Source organism: Piliocolobus tephrosceles, chromosome 13 (genome assembly GCF_002776525.5).
Source record: "Piliocolobus tephrosceles isolate RC106 chromosome 13, ASM277652v3, whole genome shotgun sequence".
In the NCBI taxonomy this organism is placed as follows: Eukaryota; Metazoa; Chordata; class Mammalia; order Primates; family Cercopithecidae; genus Piliocolobus; species Piliocolobus tephrosceles.
In genome coordinates this window covers 51,255,274-51,278,835 of record NC_045446.1, presented here as the reverse complement: position 1 = coordinate 51,278,835, position 23,562 = coordinate 51,255,274, and the positions used below count along the sequence as shown (strand labels likewise).

Genomic DNA, 23,562 nt, shown 5'->3' with positions numbered 1-23,562 from the left:
AGAATTACTTTAGCGGTTGTTAAAATTGTCCAGGAAATTGATGCTGAGTGTTGTGCTAGAGCTGTGAGGATGGAGAAGAGGGGACAGATGACAGGACCTAAAGATCTTTGAGTGTCTTTGATTTCTATTGGGATAACTTGGTGTAGTGATTCCTTTATAAGAAAAGCAGGAGGGGACGAGCTGGTCCAGGGAGAGACTGTTGACACTCCGTGGTGTTTTTCTCACCAAGCAAACCGAAGCCCTGGGATGCATGTTCTAGCCTCCCCTGTTCCATTTTTTAATAAGAGAATAGTCAAGATGGTGGTGGCAGTGAGTGGGAGTCTTCTTCCTGCAGATGGATCCATTGATCTTTGCATACTCTAAGCCACACTAAATCATTGGTTCTTTTCTCTCAGTGGGTACATTTCACCATATTTGATTCTGCTCTGACAAATGCTGCTTTTTTTCTTTTTCTTTTCTTTTTTTAAAGAACACCTAGACTGTGCTCAAGTTCCAGGTGGGGTTTACAGATAAATGGGGCTCCAGCATCTCCCTTCTTACAAACACACACAGGAGCCTTTGCCGTCCTTGGGTCTCAGGGAGGCAGACCGGCAACAGGCACACATTCCTGGCCCAGGTGTAGCCATGCTGTCTGGTGCTGCCTTTTGAGACCCTTTGTGTGTGTGTGGGGGGGCTTGAATGATTCCTTCTTTCAAAAATTCAACCCTCTCCAAGTTTTGATGAAAAGCCTTTCATCTCTAAGTAAACACATTATTTCCCATCTTGATGAGGTGTGTCCCTCTGTGTCCCTGAGAGCATGTCATTCCAGCCTTCTAAATTTTATCGTATTTTTTTTATTTTTTGTTTTTTCAGACTAGTCAAGTGCAGTAGTGAGACGCGGGGAAAGAGTAGAACAAGGGGCCGGGTGCGGTGGCTCACGTCTATAATCCCAGCACTGTGGGAGGCCGAGGTGGGCAGATCTCGAGGTGAAGAGATTGATACCATCCTGGCCAACATGGTGAAACCTCGTGTCTACTAAAAATACAAAAATTAGCTTGTCATGGTGGCACATGCCTATAGTCCCAGCTACTCGGGAGACTGAGGCAGGAGAATTGCTTGAACCCAGGAGGTGGAGGTTGCAGTTGAGCCGAGATCATGCCACCTCACTCCAGCCTGGCAACAGAGTGAGACTCTGTCTAAAAAAAAAAAAAAAAAAAAAAGAGTAGAACAAGGAGTTTGATCTGAACTATCTATCAATGGAGATAACTCACTACCTTTGGACTAGCCTCATCCCAGTCCTTTAAGCCTGGTCCAGAATTCCTAATCCTGCTTGTCAAGCCCTTCAAAGTGAAAAGTGAAATGCCGTACCATCTGTATAGCTGGATGCTTACCTCCCACCTCTCCTCTCCCTTCCAAAGGTTCCGATGTCATAGGAATCTACACTAGAGGGCTTCCTGTGTGCCGGGCACCGTGGTAAGCACTTCCCGTGCATTCTCTCTAATCCTTACCACTTTGAGGATGTAAGCATTATAATCTTCTTTTACAGATGAGGAAGCTGAAGCTTGCCACTGCTTAGTAGTTAAGAGTATGGGCTTACAGCCAAACAGACCCTGGATTGATTCTCAACTAGCTGGGGACCTTGGGCATGCTACTTAATTTTTTTAACCTTTTTCCACATTTAGAAGATAAAGATAATATGTAGATAGATAATATAGATTATATAGGCATTTTATATATATATATATGTTCTATATTATGAAGATAATACAGAGTTGTGATAAAAAAATTAAATGAAATGACCAGACATAGTGGCTCACTCTTGTAATCCCAGCACTTTGAGAGGCTGAGGTGGGAGGTCACTTGAGGCCACGAATTCAAGGCCAACCTGGGCAACATAGTGAGACCCCTTCTCTTTTATGGAAAAAAAAAAAAAAAACTAAGAAAAATAAAATTAAATGAAATAACATGTAATTTCCTAAGTACATAAGTACATGCTTACTATGTGCCAGACATTGTGCTATTAGCAAATAATTGCTCATGGCAGATGCTGTTATCATCATCATCATCATCATCATCCCAAAGTCACAGATTGAGTCTGTATGTGAGGCCCTGCCTGGCTCCAAAGATTCTGTTTTTTTCTCCTGTTGCTCCCAAGTTCACCTGTCCCAAACTTTCTGGCCCCTAAGTTGACTTCCTTGTGCTTTTCTCATTGTGCCATTTGTCCCTGTCTGGGCAGTGGGCTCAAGCTAAGGCACAGCAGTTTTCCAGTCCCTTTGAGCTACTGACCTCTTTTATGTCATTGACTGAACAGTTTCCGGTGGCTGGATCGTCTGTGTAAGAGCTTGGACAATTTTTTCTGATTGTTACCATCATCGTGTTTACTGTGAAAGGGCTTCCTGTCTAGTTGTTTGTGTCAGCAGCATTGTCTAAATGAAACAGGAGTTGCAACAGAAGGGGTAGTCCTAGTCTTTTGGGGTCACAGATCACTTTGTGAGTCTGAAGAAATTTATAGACCCTCTCAAAAAAAAAAAAAAAAAGCACAAGACAAATACAAGCCCAGCATTTTTCATGAGACGTTTTTCCTGAAGTCCACCCAGAGATCCCAGTTAACAGTTTCTGATCTGGAAGGCTATGTGCTCATTTGTCACTGTGCTGCTCCTCATTCACAGCCATGAAGGGTGTAACGTTTCTGCAGGATGTTTGTATTTAAGGGTTGTTGGGCAACTTGGCAACGCTATACCTGTTTCATTGATACTATGTGCTGTTTGCATTTATTTCCCATATTTGAGATATGTATTTACACATGAGAACTGGCCTGGCCATTTTGATGAGATGTACCTGCTGATTTGCACATAAACTCAAGCCATTGCCTGCATCTAGAGGATAGACTGGAGAGGCTTTCTTGGCCCAAAACATCAGACTAGTAGGAATTTTATTATGAGTTATAGACTGAAAAAGGGGATAAACTTAGCTTCAGCAGGGTTTAATATTCTCAATTCAGGTAAATGTAAATCTCTACTTTTCATTTTAAACATTTTTGAAATTTCAGTCTTTAAAAAATGCTTTTTTTTTCCCTTCCAAGTTTCAAGGTATGGGTTTGGGAGATGGCGGATTACAAACACTTTAACTCCTCGACGTCAGACTTGCTTATGAGCCTTTCTATGGAACATTTCCAGTGAACCGTGGAGCCAGCAGCCGTAGGCATGATGATCGCTGGTGCTGATGGCCCCTCCACTCCCTGCCTGGCTTTTGAGGCCCTGCAGAAAGAAAGGAACCGAATCCTTTCATAAGGAAGGCCCCAGAATCCTTTCTCCTGCTGTAGCTATGCTCCAGTGTCCTCTGTAGATGGAAATGGAACTTGGATTTTGGGTACCAGAATTGAATTCATCACAGATAAGATTAGTTGATATAAAGCTCTTTCTGATGAGCAGTTTTTCCTTCAGAGTTTTTCATTTTTGCTGTTTCTAAATTATACAAAATAATAGACACTCGTTACAAAGGGAGGATCATAATACTCCATACCTGGTTTTGAATTCCACCTTTATCACTTATTAGATGCAGCCCTGGGCAAAATACGCACCCTCTCTGAGCCTTGATTTTCTCATTGAATGGGAGATCTAATTGTTTTACCTCATAATATTGCTGTAGGGATTGAGGGAGATTGGTATAAATACGCTCTTCTGAGAGTCTGGTGTGTATTTGGTTTTTTTCAGTGAATATTTATTGAGTACCTACTAAGAACCAGTCACTGTTCTAGTTGATCTGGAACCAGTCAAGAGCAAAACAGAGAGTGTCTCCGCTCTCATGACGCTCACATTCTAATCAGAGGAGGCGCAAGAACACAAGGTCACTTCAGTTATTAAGAAATTAGAACCCAGGGGTAGCATGAGAGTCATAGGAAGGACCCCTTTGCATCAGATGGCCAGCAGAACCCTCCCTGAAGAGCTCAATGCTTTGTAACCGCCCAGGTCTCAAGTTTTCCAGGACTCCTACTTTTAAAAACACTGCCCCTCCAAGTGTGTAGGTCTCAATTTTGAGTTTGGAAAATCTGACCACATAGTCTCTTGTTCATTAATGGGCTTCCCATTTTGAGAGTGAGTTCCTGGGGCAGGAGCCATGTCACAGGACCTTTTGAAGGTCTCAGGGCCAGTGTGGACGACACTTCTCTTGAACACTCACCCAGTTGGGCTGACGTGAAAGCCTCATAGTGAGAGGTGGGGGGTGATTAGTTTCCAGCCAGAGCCCATTTTGCTCCACTGCTGCTTTGAACATTCTGGTTTCTAAGGTGCTGGAAGTAATTTCTCTCAGTGAGAGTGTGGCACACTGTCATCTTCTGATTCTCTGCATGCAGTTCTTCAATGACTTGTTGAGGCTGCGTGGAAGCATAGAGGCCAGGGCAGCTCCAGCTCACACACTGGCATTTGAACTGCAGAGCAGTAAGCCCTACACCTGACATAACTGCATTGCCTTCTTGGGGTACGGTACAGATTTTTAAATGACCATTTCAGCCTGCTGGGCTGGGCAACGGTGACCCAAACTGATGAGTCAGGAAGCCACTGAGCAGAAAGGCAGGCTGCATCTGGCTAACCTGTCATGTCCATAGTTGACCTACTTTTGTTTGACCTTGATTTGCTCAGTGCAGTTAAAGATGCTGTTGTGAGTGTCCTTCTGCTACCTAATTTAAATAAAGCCCAACATGTGACAGCTCAGGGTCTTAAATGCACACACTACTTAGGCAGATGGACAGATGGGTGAGTGGTTAGCCTTTCACTTACCTCTGAATTGTAATTCTATCACAAGGAAAGGGCTTAATTTCAGGAACACGGAGTAATTATTTGAGACTAGATACAATGCCAAAGCAGCAGGCCTTGATTCCTTGCTACAGGGCAGCTTAATCAGGAAATGGCCTAGATGGCCGCCTTTCAAGTAGGTCCTTGCAGTAGCTTGGCAACAGGCACAGGGTCATAATTGGAAGAATTTGGCTCTGAGTGTCTGTGGGTGTTTACAGTGCACTATAGGGCAGGGCTTCTCTTATTTATAGAATATTTTGAGCAACAAGCAGCAGAAGGCTGAAAAGCCACTAAAATCTCGATTTATTTTTAACAAATTCCATTTTTCTCCTCATCCCAGAAGGAGAACTGAGTTATTAAAAAACAGTTAAAAAATACATCATTGCAGAGCATGCCATATCTAATTATGGGGTTGCCAGCATCGGCCTGCAGCCACATTTTAAGGGCTTCGTAAATCAACCATCCATTCAATCTGTGAACTTATATGACTCCTGTTCTCCATTTAGATGTAGAGCGAAATTATTGGCAAGTGGGTGCCGATCAGAAAAAGTTCTTCCCTGCCTAATTTAGGAGATGGGAGGGATAAATATAGAATAGTATACTTATGTTCTCAAAAGGAGATAAAATCATTCTTCATTGTCCGTTATACTTAGCTGCACAAACATCCATCCCATTGCACTAAATATCCACTTTAGGCTTTTCACACATTGCAATGGCAGTTCTGTGCTACTCAAAGGCGCAGTATTGTGATATCTTGCTGAGCCTAACCCTGAGTGATTGTTGCTCACATAGTCATGAAGAGACATAAACCCAGTGCTTTTTTGCCTGTGTTATCATAGTCTACTAGAGCTACAAGATGGGCCTTCAGAGAGACACTAGTTTTAAGTACGTCTCATTGTAGGTGGGGAAGCGGAGGCCTAGGCAAGGGAGTGACTTGCCTAGGGTCCCATTAAGAGTCATGGCATAGGTGGGCTGGGGCGGCAGTCTCTGTGCTTCTCTTGGCAGTGCCCTGCTGTGCTCGCTGGAGCTACTGTATTAAACGGATCTTGTTTCTACCCTTCGGGAGTTCACAGTCTTAGAAGACACAGACACGAAGATGGCCAAACAATCACCCCATGCATAAGCAGACCAATTTGTGTGTGTATAACAGATTCGTTGAGTGGTGGAGAAAATGAGAGTGGGGAATTTTGGAATCTATTTGGATAGCAAAGCAAAGGTAACATCAGTTGCTTTCTGACCCACTTGGGAAAAGCTTGTGGATGCTATAAAGTTTTCTAATGGAAAAAGGTGCAGTACGTTTGCCACGTGTTAGTGGGAAGGTAAGCAGGATGCAGCGGTGGGTGGCAGGAGGCAGTGAAGGTTAGTATTGCAACTTTGGAGGAGCCCTGGGAATGGACTGTTGAGGTGATTTCATAGGAAACCAAAGGGAGCATAGGACTGGGCCACAGGCTAGAGACAGGCAATCCCGAGTTCCCTGGAGTGCTCTGCCCTTTTCTGGGAAAGCAAGTGGGTGGCATGAGTGCTGTGTTCCCAATGCTCTGGCCCCACCCCTGATAGGAGAATAATAACTGGTCATGGTGGGTTTGGGTTTTTTCTGACCCTCTATATCTTTGAGTAGCGTTCTGGTAGCTAATATCAATGGACTGGTGCCGGCCTGTGTGGTGAACCTGTATCTTTCTTGCCCTGGGCTACATGTCAGGCACAGTGCCTGAGCCAGAGTGGGCTTTGGGGAGTTACTTCTCTTTCTGAGGCTGGGAGGGGCAGAGGGACGAAGGGAAACCTTTGCTAGGGAGGGCAAACTGTGAAAGCCTCTGGAGAAGTCAGCTGTTGGGATGCCAAAGGCCAGGGCTTTTAGAGGATGCGAAGAGGCCAGGCGGGGTTGGTCTGGGCCTAAACTAAGGCTGTAGTGGCCAGCATGGAGAGGAACAAGTGAGGGGGAATGATTATGGGTGAGGAAGATATACTAGGGTTTGGCTACAGACAGGCAACCAACCAGAGAGTAAAAGACAGTGACATGCTGGGACATGAACCACCTACTACAGAGAAGGTCAGAGGTGGGGAGGGAGGAATCGGGGCTGTGGGCAGATCCAGCACCTGGGATCCAAAGTTGGAGCCCTTGGGTTATTGAATCCATTCTTTCTGAGAAGAGATGGTTCATCTTCCTGCCCAGGGAGTTCCTAGCCGGACTGGACAGTGGTTCTCAAACATGGTGCCAGGTGTTGCCAGATAGGAAACAATTAGTGTCCACAGAATGTCCCCAAGGTCACCTACACATATTTGTTTTTCCTAATCTTTTGATACCTACAGCCACTTACCCGCTTGTGAGTTCTCAGAGTTGAGAATATATAAATTAGCAGTAACAAGTACACAGGAAATACTCGGAAAATGGCTGATGAACTTTAGTTTGGAAATTTCATTTTTTTCTTGGATCTGGATTATAATTTCAATACACGCTAGCAATTTTTCTTGTTGATAAAATAGTTTCAAGTTTTAAAATTGTTTCTGTAGTTAATAAAGGTAACACTATTTCATGATGTAGGCTGCTCCTGCTCTGAACCAATTTTCAAAAAGCAGATTCTCCTCTTTCTCTCTATTACTTCTTGCCCTCGGACATTTCACTATGTTCCAGCAACTTTTCCTGTGTGTGACTCGGCCAGGAGACTGACTTGGGTAAGATCCAGGTCAAGGGGTTGTGTGGGTGGGTTGGAGGCAAGGAGGTGCTGAAGAACACTAAAACCTTTGCCTGAGAGGAGGCTGGGAAGTAGCCTGTGAACTGGAATGACCCCAGGCTTCCTATCACGGTCACAGCCCATGGAGTTGGTGGACTTGATCACTCTATATTGTGTGCCCCCAGATAATAATGGCATTAGTCATCGATACTGTCTTTTTTTTTTTTTTTTTTTATCTGAGAGAGAGAGTCTCAGTCTGTCACCCAGGCTGGAGTGCAGTGGTGTGATCTCAGCTCATTGCAACCTCTGCCTGCTGGGTTCAAGTGATTCTCCTCCCTCAGTCTCCCGAGTATCTGGGATTACAGGCACATGTCACCACACCCAGCTAATTTTTGGAGTTTTAGTAGAGATGGGGTTTCGCCATGTTGGCTAGGCTGGTCTCGAATTCCTGACCTCAGGTGATCCGTCTGCCTTGGCCTCCCAAAGTGCTTGAATACAGGTGTGAGCCACCGCGCCTGGCCAATACTCTTTAAATCGTCCAAAGTAAGAAAATGTTGATAACTTGTCACAGCCCTGTCATTTTACACATTCCCTGAATTATTGTCTGGCACCAGCAGGTGTTCCAGAAACACTTTTGGTTCTTTGAGCCATTACTGGTCATTCCTGTCCCCACTGCCACCACCAGATGTGGTTCTGAGAGTATTAAGTAAAAGTTTTGAGGGTTGTTTAAAGACTGGTGCAAAGTCCATCCTCCTTCCTTCAGGCTGATCAGCCACACCCTGGCTATCAGCACTTATTTACTTATTTTCAAAGTGACAGAATGGTCCAGTGGGCAGGGGCCTAAGGGGTCACTTCCTCTAGCCACCCACCAGTGCAGGAGGATCCCATCTGTGCAGTGGCTGCCTGTGACAGGCAGTCCGCTAGCCCCACTCGGACATCTGCGCACCAGATATCCTGCTCCCGCTTTGTGGACATCTTTGGCTCTTAAAAATCCTCCTTTTTTCTGACCTCAGATCTGCCTTTTGGCAGTGTTTCCTTGGTGACCTAGTTCTGCTCTTTGTAGCAACACAGAACAAAGGTCCGTAGGCATGGTGCAATTCCACCTTAGAAGTTTGAAGGTAGTGCTCATGGACCCACGCTCCCTCCACAAGGTTTATGTTCTCCAGTGCCTTCAGCCGTTCTTTCTATGGCGTGGCAGTCAGTATTAATCCCAGTAAAGGTGACATGCATCCAGAGAGTGCTTGCCATGGGCCAGGCACTGTTCTAAGCTCCGTACATGAATTGTCTTATTTATGACTCCAAAATCACCGTGTGAGGTAAGCCCTGTCATCATCCTCGTTTTACTAATAAGGCAACTAAGGAACAAAGGCTCACATCTTGTCCAGAGCCACACAATCAAGAAGCAGAGCAGAGATTTGGGGCTGGGCATTGTGACTCCACAGCCCATGCTCTTAGTTGTGGTGCCAGAATGTCTTACAGCCTTTCCTGCATAATGCTAAAAATGAGCCTATGGTGCACTGGACTTGGGCTGGTCCTGCTCTAACTTATTTTGCAAGAAATCATTTGACAGGAGCCTTAGTTGAACCATTTTCTCTGAAACCTTCAGAATTTGTTTTGACAGAACAGACTGCAGGGCAGAGGCATCAGCCCTATCCCCAACAAATGGGTTCATCCTGTAGCTCTGCCAGGCCCCACAGGGTTCATGAAATGGTGACTTTAGATCGAGGTGACAAATACAGGGCTCTTGATGTTTTCTTTTCCTGAACATGGTGCCTGAGCAATAGGTTTCTTGTTTAATGTGCTTAGTCATGGTTTTATGGCCAGAAAGTAGAAGGAGAGAGCTACCTAAGAATTGTAAAACTGGGTCACCTCTTCAAGTGCCTAATCCAATATTCAGTCTCAGAGAACAACTCCAGCAGTTACGGGGGTGGAGGGATGTGATGACCACCTACCCTCCAAAACTGGGATGTAGGTGCCAAATACACATTCTCCTGAAATGATCCCTGGTGCCTCTAGCCAGGCTCTTGCAGGAGTCTAGAGAAAGATGGCCCATGACTTCATCCAGAGTCTTTGCTTCCCGTGCTCTGGAATGTCTGGGCTTTTCTGGCCAGAGCCATACACTGACAGGACCAGAAGGGCTGAGATGCTGGGATTGAACCATCTTTCTCTTTGTGAGTTGCTTTTCAGATAGCACACATTCTCGTCACTATTTTGCAGACACTTAAGCAGCAAAGTGAGGGACCCTGGGGCATCGACTCAGAGACCTGGAGGGGAACAGCTTGAAGCAACGTAAAAAGCACTGGGTAAAATCTGGTTCTGCCAAAAATAGGGCTATAAGAGTTACCTCACCTCCCTGAAAGGTAATATCTTTATCTGAAAAATGGGGATGATAATAGTACTAACCCAGAAGATTGACAGGATTAGATGAGATTCTGCATGGACATAACAGTGCTTGGCACAATTGTCTAGCAGTGAAGAAAGATAAATATGAGAATAATAACTTCCTTCTTCCTCCGCCGTCTATTCCTTCTCTTATTCTAGTCCAGTCTGCCATTGGGTTTTCTCTGTTGTTTTGGGTAAATAGCTAACCTCTCTGCCTCTTTTTGTCTGTAGAAATGCTACCGGTTCTGAGTGGGTACATCGTGCCCCCTATAGGACATCATGGGAATGTGTGTGGGTGATCTGGCTGTCACAGCAACCCAGACGTGGCTTTATTGGAGGAAGAGGGGAAGGCAGAGGTGCTAGATATAATGCTGGGGGAACAAAAGATTGCCCAACACCTGCACAGTTGCCTAATGCTCAGTGCATTCGTGTAGGCAAAACCCTGCTTAAAATTATCTGAGCCTGGAATCTGACTCCAATTAACACATAAACACAAATAATTTTTGCATGTTTTTAGTATATACTGAATTTTCTAGGAACACAGCTACCAAGTATGTAAGATTTACCTATTTGTTTTGAATAGGTGCAAGCATTTCATATGTCTTTCATGATGTTTTCTGGTGTAGCAGTGCCTCAATACTTGCATATTGATTTACATATTGTCTTAGTTTTAACTGTATTTCCTTTCTTCTTTGTATTACAGTTAGGGCATTATATTGATTATTTTTGGAATTATAAGTGTTGTAAGGTTATATTGTTTACAGATTTCAAGACAGCTAAGGACATATTTAAAATATTTTTATTGCGTCTTTGAAAACATGAGAGAGCAAGAGAGAGAGTGTGTGCACATGCACGCACATGCTTACAAATTAGCTAGAAAAATTCTAAGACAGACTTTAAATAAAAAGAAATGGTTTCATATCTCTTAGAAATGTCCTTTTACATAAGGATATGTAGTAGAAGTCCAAATTTTTAACTGCATTCATTGTCAGAGAAATGAGGTGTTTTGATGTTTCCCCTGTCCCTTTTAGAAAATATATAATCCTAAAAGAGCCTGAAACAGTTTCCATTGTCATATTTTTTCATTTTTGCCATCTCTATTTTTTTTCACTCCTCCCACCTGTGCATATATATATTTAGGAAGTCCCCATATAGACTTTTAAAGAAAGAAAAGCCAGCCAGGCTCCCCACTCTTTACTAAGTTTGTTTTGATTGTTTTGTGGCCTCTACCTGCACCTCAGCCTGAGTCAGACTGACTCTGGGAGCTGTGAGCAGGTCCAAGGGAAAGTCAAGGAGGTAATGAGGCTCCTCGTGGGGGTAACTTGTAGGCCAAGTTGAGTGGGTGAAGTCAGTCTACCAGAAGCTTCCTGCTCAAGCCTGGGCCTCTACCTGCCCTGAAACCTGAGGGCTCCTCAGTTGGACCACGAAGGTCTGACATCCAGGAGGGTCCCCAGGAGAGAGCAACTGTCACTAGGGAACATGCTGCCCAGCACTGACTGTACTGAGCAGCAATGTTGTGCGCCTGTTGGGTTGATGCTATGGATAGCCAGGCGTTCAGAACTGAACACAACCCCTAAAAGGCAAACACGAACTGTGAATGTGCCAGTGTCATATGCTGCCTTGGTGGTCATGTGTGGGCTGGCAGTAAGCATTTGGTCGGTCCCTTAACACTCGCTGTGTTGGAAATTTCCCAAGGCTTTCATCTAGGGTGGCTGGTGTGTGATTTCCCTGTCCTTTGTTATTCCTATCTGGAAACTAGTTGAAGTCTTTTCTATGATGTTGATATAGTTACAGAAAATCTGAATACTTACTACTAAGTTTTACAGTTCTGCTTAGTTCAGAAGTAACACAACCTCATAAGAGAAAGTTTGAAACAGGTAGAGAAATTGAAAGATGGAAATCACTACCCATTGTCTCAGCCCACAAAGACAGCTACCATCAGCATTTCTGTTTACTTCCTTTCAGTCCTTTCTGTGTTTATGAAATTTTATTATATAAATAATTCATGTCCAATATAGAAAAAGATGGCAAATTGAGAAATTATAATGTTAAAACAAAAATGACCCATCTCACCAGTTGGAGATGTCTTAATATTCTGGTGAATTTTTTCTTGTGTTTTTTCTATAGACACATAAGAAGATTGGGAAATATTGTGTATATAAGTTTGAATCCTTTTTCACCAATGTATATCAATGTATATCAGTTCACTAATGAATACTAATTAAATGAAAATTTGTTAAATGTGTATCTATTTTTATCTATTGATATATTAACAGATACCAGTGCATATCTATTAAAAGAATACTATGTAAGAGATGATATTCTTAAACATAAAATTTAATTTAGACATGAAATTACTTTGTCAAAAGGTGTATCAGTTTATATTCAGATATACAGTGTACTGACCTGCCCATTTACCACATCTTCACTAATACTGGTATTATCTTTAAAACAGAATCTTCGCTAATATGAGCAGTGAAAGTGGCATATTATCTATTAAATTTTGACTGTTATGAGATTGAGCATGTTTTTGTATACTTACTGGTCTTTGTGTTTCATCTTTTGTGGTTTCCTATTCATATTCTTTGCTTAGTTTTCCACTGAAGTATTTGCTTTTTTATTGATTTATAGGAGATTTTGTTTTGTTTTGTTTTAACTCAGAAAAGGTAGTATTGCTTCAGTTGTCACAGCGTTTTGGAGTCAGACAGACCTGAGTTTGAATCCTGGCTTTCCTACTTGTGAACTGAGGAATTTCAGGCAGTTTATCTGACCCCTCTCAGAATTAATTAGTTCTTCCTTGAGGACTAAACAAAACAACACTGACTAGCATGAAAAAAAAGCCTGGTGTGTGGTTTCTGCCACTAGTTTTTGTGTTGTTATTTTTGTTGTGATTCCTGCACTATTTTCTCAGAAAAATGACCTTGAGCTCTACGACTCATGCCTGTTCAGACCCACAGAAACATGATACTCACTATATCCAAAGCTCAGAAAAATGAAACTGAAATCACTGAAGTTTGTGGGTTGTTTTTTTTTTTTTTTTTTTTTTAAATTCTTCTTGCCGGAAGGAGACAAATGAAGGAAAAAAAACAAGCTGATTTCGTTTTCATTAAGAGGAACTTGGGTTATTTCTGGGATCAGGCAGGATACATTCAGACCAACATGTTAGATCTAGGGCTGGGAAGATCCTGAGACTCGTTATAGATTACATCATCTTCCTCCTGTGCGCTTGCCAGGCAAATGGACAAGTGCATTTTAGAAGCGTTTTCAGTTGTTCACGTTTAAACAGAAAGGATCTCCTGGCTTTTAGTTAACCCATTGAACAGATGTGCCATTCCGCCAGCGCATTGGTTATTCACGTCCTTGGTACTGGTTTTTGACATCTTTGCACCGTAGGTGGGAGGAGGGATGGGTATGAGCCTGCCCTGCTCTCTTTCTCCTACTTGGGACAGAGCTGTTGCTTTTATTTGCTGAGTCACTGAAGCAACAGAGCATGTGCAGAGTCCCAGCCCGGAGTTGGGCATATCTGGGTTCCAGTCCCTGCTCTGGCCCTTCTCAGCCGTGTGATCTTGGACTAGTTGCCTTACCTCTCTAAGCCTCAGTCATCTTCTACATGATGTTGATGCCTCCCCCAAAAGGTCGTTATGAGGACCGCAGGAGACATGTCAAGGCAGGAACCATCCTAGGCACGTGTTTGATGCTCAGTAAATGGGACGTGGTCAGTGTTCAGAGGGGCGGGGGTGGCAGGTGACTGCTCTGTTTCACCTCCACTCACAGCAACAGGGCCTGTGGTGTCACCTAGACATCTCATAGGCATCCCATGCTGAACATGTCCCAAACCATCAGCTCCTCCCTGGATAGGTGGATGGCATCCAGGGCCCTCTTCCTCCAGCTGTCACATGGGGCATGTACCTGGAAAGTGGCTTTGCCCCCTTGGCTGGGGGCCTTTGTGCAGTTCATGGACTGGGAGTCACCCCCATGTCTAGAGCGTCAGGAAACCCATTGGCTATTCCTTTAGAGCATACCAAGAATCAACTTCTCAGAACATACCAAGAGTTGACTTTTTTCACCCCGCCATGGCCACTCAGACGGACTCCTCTTACACCTCACATCCCATTGATCAGCACAGCCCCTGGAAATATGTCTAGAATCCAGCTGCTTCTCATCACCCTCATGCCTAATACTGAGGGCTGAGTCACAGCATCTCTTCCCTGGACTGTTGTAGCTGTCTCCTAACTCAGCTTTCTGCCCTGTCTTTACACACACACACACAGGGTGTCTTCTCACCACTGCAGCCAGACGTAAAAACTAAGAGGGATCATGTCACTCCCCATTTTACTCAGAGTCAAGGCCAAGATCTGCCTGGCCCTTTGACTGCACCCCCACCTTCCTTAGCTGTCTCCTCTCCCTGGTCCCCACAATGTGGCCCTGTTCACCAGCTGTCCTCTGCCTGGAACACCTCTGTCGCCTCTCACCTCCTTGTGTCCAGCCTCCTTGGGGCCTTCCTGACTGCCTCCCTCCCGTGGTCTGCCTCCTCCCCATCTCTGACTTTCCTCCTGAGCACTTACCGCCACCCAGCACCCGACTTACTTGTTTGGTTTTCTTGCCTTCCTCACCAGGAGGTGTACCAGATGAGGACAAGGATTTTTGTGTCCCTACCCCCATCCCCAGCACTGCCGTGGAGAACAGTGCCTGGCACTTGGATGCCCTCAGTACATATTTGTTGAGAGATTAATGAGTGGTCGTGGGCCAGCGCACCAACAGTGTCTTCGTTGTTACCAAATTGTCCCGAATTAAAATTTGGCTACTACATGCAGTTTGTGGTGGAAATTTACTCAAATTACCAATTCTTTCACCGAAGAAATTACCTGGCATATGTGGGTTCTCAATAAACTGTGTTGGATTGCCTCAAGGTTTTGGGGCAGTGGTAGCCATCCAAGGCCTCCTTGCCAGTCAGCCAAACCCTGTGCTGGGTGGGTCATAACAGATGCCCCCAGCATCCTTAGCTGATGCTACTGTGTCACCCCAGAATCCGTGGGGCAGCCCACCCCTCAGCAGCTGCTGTCACCCTGCTGGGTTCCCCTTCTCCTCCTGTGGGCTTCATCTCCCTAGGAAATCATTGTCCTTGCTTTCTACATCTTATGTCCCTGAGCAACTCCAAAATTCTGTTATTCAAATCCCACTGACCTTTCTCATTGCCCTAGTCCAAGCTTTTCGGAGTTGTCTCTCTGTTTTATATTAAAACAAAGCAGTTGGACTCTTAAAACTCCATTCACTTTTCAAATTCTTTTGAGTCCTCAATGCTTCCTGCTACAAAATGCTGCCCTCTGGAATGCCTTCCAGACCCACCCCCAGGACACCTGTAGCCTTCCCTGCAGCCACTCTCCTCGACTCCTTCCTCGTTCCCGGAGGTCACTGTCCTGGATCTCTCCAGCTTTAAGTTCCTTCATGTCCTCTTGCCACCCCTGCTGTCACCATCTCTGAGTTCCTGCATCCCCAAGATTTCAACCTGAGTTTGCATCTACTGACATCACTTTTCCCAGCCTTCGCCCTTTTCAACCAGCACAAGGCCATCCACTTCCATGGCCATAGTAGGCACCACTGAGCATGCTAGGTGTTTTCTTATATTCAACTCATTTGGTCTGCGCAACAACCCAGTGCAGGGAATCCCCCCCTTTTACAGATGAGGCATCTCTAGCTCCTGGAGGTCACCTAACTTGCCTAGGACATGTAACTAGTAAGTGGCAGGGCTGGAATTGGAACCTGAGAGGCCCCGCACTGACCACCATCCTGCCCTACCTCTCCTCAGGCACCCAGAATCCCCTCACTCTATTGTCAGAACCCACCTTCTCCTGCCTTTCTGGTACCTGGGGGAGAACCCTCAGCCTCTTCTTCTGCTGCCACTTGCTTCCTTCTTCTGTCAGGAAGGTCCCATACCTGGCCAGCCTGCTCTGGAGACATGCCCACTGCCCGGCCTTGCCAGGAGGCTGTGCTGTGCTGCAGGCTTCCCGCCCCACACATCCCTTCCTGCCTGTCCTGGGGTCCCACCACCCTGCTTTGTAGTTGGCCTTGCTCTTTACTGTGGTAAAAGGTGTAGGCCGTTCCATCTAAGATCCTATAATATTCCCTTTCTCTGCTGTTGAATGTTCTTCCCATTCTCCCCACATTCTCGAAGAAGGCATGTGGTTTTCTTCTTTGCGTCTCAGCCCGCCCTGAGCCCAGCCCCTGCCGCCTGGCCCAGCCTGTCTTGTTGGCAAACCCTAAGCCCTAGCCAGAAACACAAGCACCTTTCAGGTGCTCCATCCTAACTCTACCCTCCCTCACACCGGCCTCTCTCCCTTTGCCACCAAATAACAGTGGTGCATTCTTTTGTTTCCTTTAGAACAAGATGCAGATGTTTTCCAGAATTTTCTTCAACTTCAGGCAGTAAGTTTGTTGGTGAAAGGAGTGTTCCTCCCCTGAGTCTGTAGAACCAGGCTTTCTCCTCTTATTCTGTAGCAATTAAAGACAAGGACAGGCAGGAAAACAATGAAAAGAAATAGGAGCCAGGTGGATGCGCCTTCACTTAGCTGGTCCTTGAGCATGACTCGTTGATCCTTCTTGCTTCCATCAGGGATTGTACCCTGTGCCCTCTTTGAACGCAGGGGCGTGTTGAGACCAAGGGTTGGGAAGAGAGCTTTGGCCTCACCAGCCTGGTCCCCAGAGTGGAAGTGGCAGGACTGGAGGGGTGTGGCAGACAGAGAGCGCATATTGCCCCCGGCCGTGCCCCCAGATGTGGAGTGCTAGGTGCCGGTTTGCAGAGGGGAACAAGGCCTGGACCCTGCCTGGGGAGAGGAAGCACCTGGGAGTTCTCTTTGTGGCTTCAGATCCCACGTTGTCCTCCAGGTAAAGCAGACCATCTCTGGGGTCTAGGCTGGGGGAAAACTCTTGCAAAAAATTCCTGGTTCTGGGACAGGCCGTGGGCTAAATGCATAGGGTCTGCATGGGGGCAGAGGACAGTGCCAGGCCAGTGAGCACGCACTACGCAAAGGAAGTGGCCAGAGACCACTCGTAAGAAAAAGTGGGACATGAACTTCAGAGTCTGGACTGCTTTCAGAGGAGCCAAGAGGCTGGGAAATAAGCTCTTTCTGGTGAGGAAATCAGCAGGGGGAGGGGAGGGTCACACAGGAGGGGACTCTTAATCCTGAATGGCTTTGCAGAGCACGGTTCCCCTTGTGTGCCCCATGGAACCCTTGGCTGTTAGACGTGAGGTGATAAATGGTGTGTGGGTGCATACACTTGGGACTCAGACTCCACTGCCCTTAGACCTTCACCCTCCATGGGCCCATCTTTAAAGGTCCAAGAAGCCTTGCAGAAGAAACACCTAACTATTGAACCCAGCATTCCCTATACGTATTTGGCCCCTGATTTTTCCCCCCAGATTACATCATTACAATCCTGTGGGATTAGTGTTCGATGGCAGAACTTTGGGAAGTACTTTTTGAAGAATTTGTAAATCCCTGCACCCTCTGGACTGTGCCCATTTCTTAGTTTGCATGGAGGCTGTGCTGTACAGTGGAAGGAGTATGGGCTTTAGATGGGACTGGCCTGTGTTTAAATCTGCCTTCCCATTATACAAAATCACTGATCTCGATCAAGTTACTTACCCTCTCAAACTTAGTTTTCTTATCTGTGAGATAGCGGATGAAACATTAGCTAGTTGTCTTATGAGACTGTTGTGATGGTTAATGGGAAGATAATAATGACACTTACAGAGGGCTTGTTATGCTCCAGACACCATTCTGAGCACTTTAGATATCTCACTTACTCTTCACCACAACTGTGAGGCAGGTAATGTTATCCTTATCCTACAGGTCGGGTCAGAGACCAATGACACATACAGACTAAATGTTGTGCCCAACGTCACACGGCTGGTAAATGTGGGACCTGAGATTTGAACGCTGGGCACTCATACATGATGGGGTCAGGATTTGAAACTTGACCGCCATCTCCCATCAGAGAGCATGCTTTCAATCACTATGTTATAAAGGGTCTAGAGCAGTAAAAGCACTAAGTGGTATCAGTTCCCTTTTCAGATGCCTCATGGAAATGTTAAGGGGATTGATGGTTCCTGGGACTCCAACTCATTCTGCAGTCATTATAATCAGCCCTGTTGAAAGAGTAATCTCCTCGATCTGCTTGCCAACTCAGATGCTCCCATTGTGACCATTTTGTTTGCTCATCCTGGGCCACTTCAATTTGGGCGGCTGCTCAGTGGTCAGGTGGAGTCAGGCCACTTTCCACAGCTGTCTCATCCGTGGCCTGTACCTCCACATCCAGGACCAAGAGTTCCCCCAGGATGCCCAGTGGGTTGGTAGCTTGTTCTCTTTCTACACCTCAGTGATGGACTTGGCAAAGGGTTAAGAAGACATCTCTTTTATCATTCAGCAAACCGAGTGCCTTTACTGAGCTAGGTGCATGCCCTGGGGGAACTAGTCCTGTTTGGTGACTTAGTTAGATCTCTGAATCCCTCTACCAACCCTCAGTAGCTGTCTGGGAGACTGGGATTCTGTGGACTCTCCTCTATGAATGATATTGGGGGTCTTTTCCACAAAGACCAGCCTTGTTTTGATTGACATAGTGCCCCAGATTTACAAATCTTACTCCTTGCGGGATCCTCTCAACTGATCAAGCCCCATAGCTCCAAATGCCGTCTCCTTGATTGATGTTTAATTTGGGGATCCACAAGCGTCTAGAGCTACCAGTTGAATTTGGGTACCCAAGGGCCACAAATGGGCCCTCCTCACACCCCAGCACCTGACAACCAGCACCTTTGAGACTGAAGTACCACTGCATATACTGCTGTCCTCTGGTCAGGGCATTCTCCCTACCAGCCAGGCCACCCGGCAAACCCCTGCAACACCTCATAAGACCTCTTCGCTGGTCTGTTCTCCTTTTATTAATACCTCCTCAGCACCCCTCCACACACACCCAAGCCCACAAGCAAATCATTTTTTCGTCTGTTCTGCTCTTGTACCTTCCTTATGCCCCACTGCTACAAAAAAAGCACGCCTTCCTCAAGACACTTGACTGCCACCTGCTGGAGAGTTGTCATCATGACTCAACAAATTTCTGCCACTTCTAAACCCCCAGGCACCTCCGGAGTAGGGCAGTGCATTGCTTGTACAGCTGGAAACATGGCTTGACTGTTGAATTGATCATGCTGACATGTACTTATTAAAACACTTGTCCCTCTAGCTGGACTGAGGACATCTTGAACGTAAGGACTGCTGATTTCTGTCTTTGTCCCCATTGTGGTTTCTGCTAGGGGCTAGAGAAATACTTATTGAATGATCCTTGTGCAAACACCTGTTACCTTAGGTTCAGGGCATCTGCTGACATTCAGTGAAGGTTTTCCAAATCTGTTGCAAAGCAAGGCTCCCCACAGGTGGTCACAGTAACCATGGAGGTCGGGCAGACTTGCAATGGGGACAGGACCCCATCAGCCTCTCACCTCTGCTCAGAGGTACCGCCCTCTGAACAGATCAGAGCATGAACAGGTCAGAGCAATTCAGTGTTCACTTCACAGGCACCATGTAGTGAAGAGTGGGGCCAGGGGCCATCTGCCGTGGCTGTTTGGGCTGGGGAAGGAGAGCAGTACTTCTGGAGCATGTGCTGTGCTCAGGGCCAGCTCCCTGTAGGTAGGTTGTGGGAATGCAGAGGTGGCAACTCACGCACCCCTGCTGGGGATTGAGAGTTTTGTGGAGAAGTAGATCAGTAAGCACACGGATACCAGGCAGGGTCGTCAAGGGTGTTGATTTACTATTGTCCCTATTTTCCTAAGCTCGCCACATCATGGAAGGCTGCTACCCAAGTGACATTCTGGGGCTTCACCAAGTGTTTTAACAGAGCTCCACCCAGCTGTCACACTAGGGGTAACACTGTGGGCCAGAAGGAGAGGCAGGCCTTCACTGGGGTCCCATTTTAAAAAGGGGGAAGTCCTCTGTTCTTTTATAACACTTGTTTTCCCCAAGCCATTCAGCATAGTATTACTCAGGTCCCAGAGAGAGAACCTTCCCAGAGACAGCTCTCCTTGCTCAGGCCTGTCCTGATGAACTCCCTGATACACTTCCAGGTCTTAAAAGAGTGAGAGCTAGCATTTCCCTCTCTGCCCTGGCTGCCAGGAAGCTCAGAGATAACTTGTTTGCTCAGTTCCTGTAGCTTTCCTGACCCGAGATTTCTTTTTCTTATAAATTCTCCTTGTTCCTTTTCCAGGAATGCTTGCTTTTTATGTTTTGTTTGTTTGTGTTGCTTTTGTCTCTGTATTATACTTTTGGGAGGTGGTTTTTGGAGGCAGGATTGGCAGCAGTGTGGTAGTTAGAAGCACCAGCAGTAAAGCTGGACACACCTGCGTTTCATCCCCACTTGCTAGCTGTGTCATTTTAAGTAAGACAAGTTACCTCTTCAGTTCTTAGTTCCTCGCCTTGAAAATTGGGATAATGATCACAATGAGTGGATAGATTATTGTGAAGATTAAACTTGTTTATTGTAAATGCCATTGTTTCCTGTTCCTGCTCTTGGATCAGGCTTGATCTGTGGCTGTAGAATCCTAGTCTTAATTTCCTTCTTCCTGCCCGTGTCTGTCACCATACGATGAGTTGTACAATAGCACTGACTATGGGACCAACCATCCTGGTTTGTCTGGGACAGAGGAGTTTCCTGGGATGCAGGACTTTCAGTGCTGAATGGGAAGGTCCCGGGCAAATGGATGAGTTGGTCACCCTGGTAATAAACAACCTCAACATTTCAGTGGCTTACTGTAGCAAAGGTTTATTTCTTCGTTGTGCTACTGTCCATCCAGGGCCTTGGCTAAAGGAGGAGCCTCTATCCGGGAAATTGACGGTCTTGGGCAGACAGAGGAACACATGTTAAAGGTCCTTTAGAAGGCTGTGGCTGTCACTTCTGCTCTCATTCACTGGTCAGGGTCAGTCACATGGCCAGCCCTGCCACCAGGCTATGCAGAACCTTCCCACTGGGTGGGGTAGCTCAGCCTGGAACACTGATCCACTCTGCCAGGCTCACCTTTCTGTTCTTTTGCCTTTTAGGGTGCTGGAGCAGGGACCAGGGGAAGAAGAGTCACCTGGTCTGGATTGGGGGTCTTGGATGTGATCATCTTCCTGTAGATAGTGGGTATGGGTTTCTCGAGGGGCAGTGTTCAGCTTTACCCTGCTCTGCTCAGAGGAGCAGCTGTATCTCCTTTGGACGCCTTCTGGTGGTTGATGCCCTCGCCTTTCTCAGCTGCCAAGGCCTCTCTCTGCAGGGCAGAATGGGCTGTGACTTCACTTCCACCCTCCTTGCTCTTCCCTGTGGGACCCCAGAGATCCTTTCGCCATGCTCCTCGGTGGAATGGAGGGTGCCCTCACATTCTTCCAAGGCATCCTGTGCAAGTCCCTCCATGCCCTGCTTTCTCTGGCAGTCCAGCAAGACTCCATCTCACCTTTGCGACTCTCTAGCTCGGAAGTGGGCACACCTGCAGCCCCTGACTCCAGGACCACAGGCCACGCTCTCCCCAGAACATCCTCACCACATGCCATGTGGATGGCCGGGTCAGGGCGGCCCTCAGAGCCCACCCTTGGCAAGGGTACCCTCTCAAAGGCACCTCTTTTGGCTCAAATCCCTTTTGGAAGTAGCCCAGAAAGAGGCTTTCTTTTTTTTTTTTTTAATTTTTTGTTGTTTTATTTATTGTTCTTGCATCTAAAAATGCCTTCTTGGGCAGAAAACAGTTTCCCAGAAATAATGTTAATTAAGTGTCACAACTGGCTTAGCTTCCTTACCTTGTCTAAGCATGCAAGAGAGGCTTTTGAGGCTGGGCGTGGTGGCTCATGCCCATAATCCCAACATTTTGGGAGGCTGAGATGGAGGGATTGCTTGAGCCCAGGAGTCTGGGCAGCATAGTGAGACCTTGTCTCTTCTAAAAATAAAAAGTTAGCTGCGTATGGTGGCACATGCCTGTAGCCCCAGCTACTTGGGAGGCTGGGGTGGGAGGATCACTTGAGGCTAGGAATTCTAGGTTGCAGTGAGCTGTGATCACACCACTGCACCCCAGCCTGGGCAACAGGGTGAGACCCTGTCTCAAAAAGATTAAAAAGGCTTTTTGATTTTTGTTTTGCAAAAGTACCAAAATCTATTAGCATTTATTATTATTATTTCTTTAAAGTAAATTTGAATATTGGGAAAATTGATCAAAATGAGAAATTTCATATGGAGTTTAATGCTTGAAATTTGGATCCTTCATCTAAATTTCAAGGAACTCAGGGCCGGGCATGGTGGCTCACGCCTGTAATCTCAGCACTTTGAGAGGCCGAGGTGGGCAGATTGCTTGAGCCCAGGACTTTGAGACCAGCCTGGGCAACACTGCAAAGCCTCCTCTCTACAAAAAATATAAAAACTAGCTGGACATGATGGTGGTGCACACCTGTAGTCCCAGCTATATAGCAAACTGAGGCAGGAGGATAGTTTGAGCCCAGGAGATGGAGGTTGCAGTGAGCCGAGATCATGCCATTGCACTCCAGCCTGGGCGACAGAGCAAGACTGTCTCAAAAAATAATTAAATAATTAAGTAAATTTCAGGAAACTCAGAGAACCAGAAAGCACATGAAGTTCTTCATTTATTTAGCATTTGTTGAGTACCACCTGGAGTGAGGCCTGAGCCCAGGCGCAGGAGATGCCTATAAATAAGGCCCTACCTCCCTGAAGCTTTTTGGGTGGTGGAGGAGACACGCCTACAAGCAGAGAATGGCCACAGGGCGTGAAGGAACCTGGGCAGGAGCTGCTGCAGGAGAGCCAGGGAGAGAGGATACAACTCTGAAGGCTTCTCCAGGAGATGTGCCCGCAGGCACAGGAAAGGAAAGTAGGAGTTTATCAGGTGACAGAGTGGTTGAAGGGAGCCACACCTGCAAGAAATGTGGGCCCAGCAGAGGCAGGTGGTTCTGGGAACTACTGTCTTTAGTCTGTTGGGGGCTTTGGGCAGCAGATGGGAGGGTTGGGCTGAAGATTAAGCAAGGCCTGATGTTTCCTGTTGGGGGGTGGTGAACTTTGTCTGGAAGACTTCGGGGGAGCAGTGAAGCTATCGCAGTGGTCTGAGCAAGGGGGTGTCCCGCCTCTGACCACAGTGGGAAGGGGATGGGGCTGGAGAGGACAGCAGACTGAAGAGAGGCAGTGACAAGGAGCTAGAGGGAAGTGGCTGGGCCCATCCCTTAGAGGGCTGTGTGGGGGCTGTGGGGTGTGGGAGGGAGAGAGGAAGGAAGCCAAGGGTAGGTTCTGGGTTGCTAATTTGGGGGCTGGGAGGATAGCGTGTGACCTAAACAGAGAATCAGATTTAGATGGAATTATGTATATTAAGCCTGGGGATTTCACATCCATTTGCTGCTGCTTTACCAGTTGAGGCTCAAGAACGAGAAGCCCAAAATTTCTGGTCACATTATTTGCATGTGCCCAGACTGGGGTTAACAGAATCCAACAGTAAGGGTTCTTGAATCAGATTGCAATGGGGAATGAATGCCTTGGGAGGCTGGAAGCAGTTGTATTCGCAGATATTCATTTGGAGATCTCTATAACGATCGAGGCAGAGATACCCCAAAGACTGCAAGAATTAACCAGTGGAATTTGAAATGCCAAAATTTTTGCTTCAGAAAGGTCAGGAAAGCCCCATTTAAAATCTAAATCTTGCCATCTCAAGGCAGTGCAGGGATGGATTAGGAGGATGT

General features: G+C 46.3%; 1 protein-coding gene across 25 annotated transcripts in view; it reads left to right on the top strand.

Moving 5' to 3' along the window:
- Positions 1-23,562, top strand: part of ARNTL (aryl hydrocarbon receptor nuclear translocator like) — a 108,793-nt gene that overhangs the window by 46,833 nt on the left and 38,398 nt on the right. For 8 of the 25 annotated variants that reach the window (XR_002735405.2, XM_023230933.2, XM_023230931.2 and 5 more), the window contains exon 3: positions 1,398-1,452. The exons of the other annotated variants lie outside the window; for them this stretch is intronic. The gene's annotated coding sequence lies outside the window, so the exon portion shown is untranslated. The remainder of the gene's footprint in view (positions 1-1,397; positions 1,453-23,562) is intronic. 25 annotated transcript variants of the gene reach the window in all.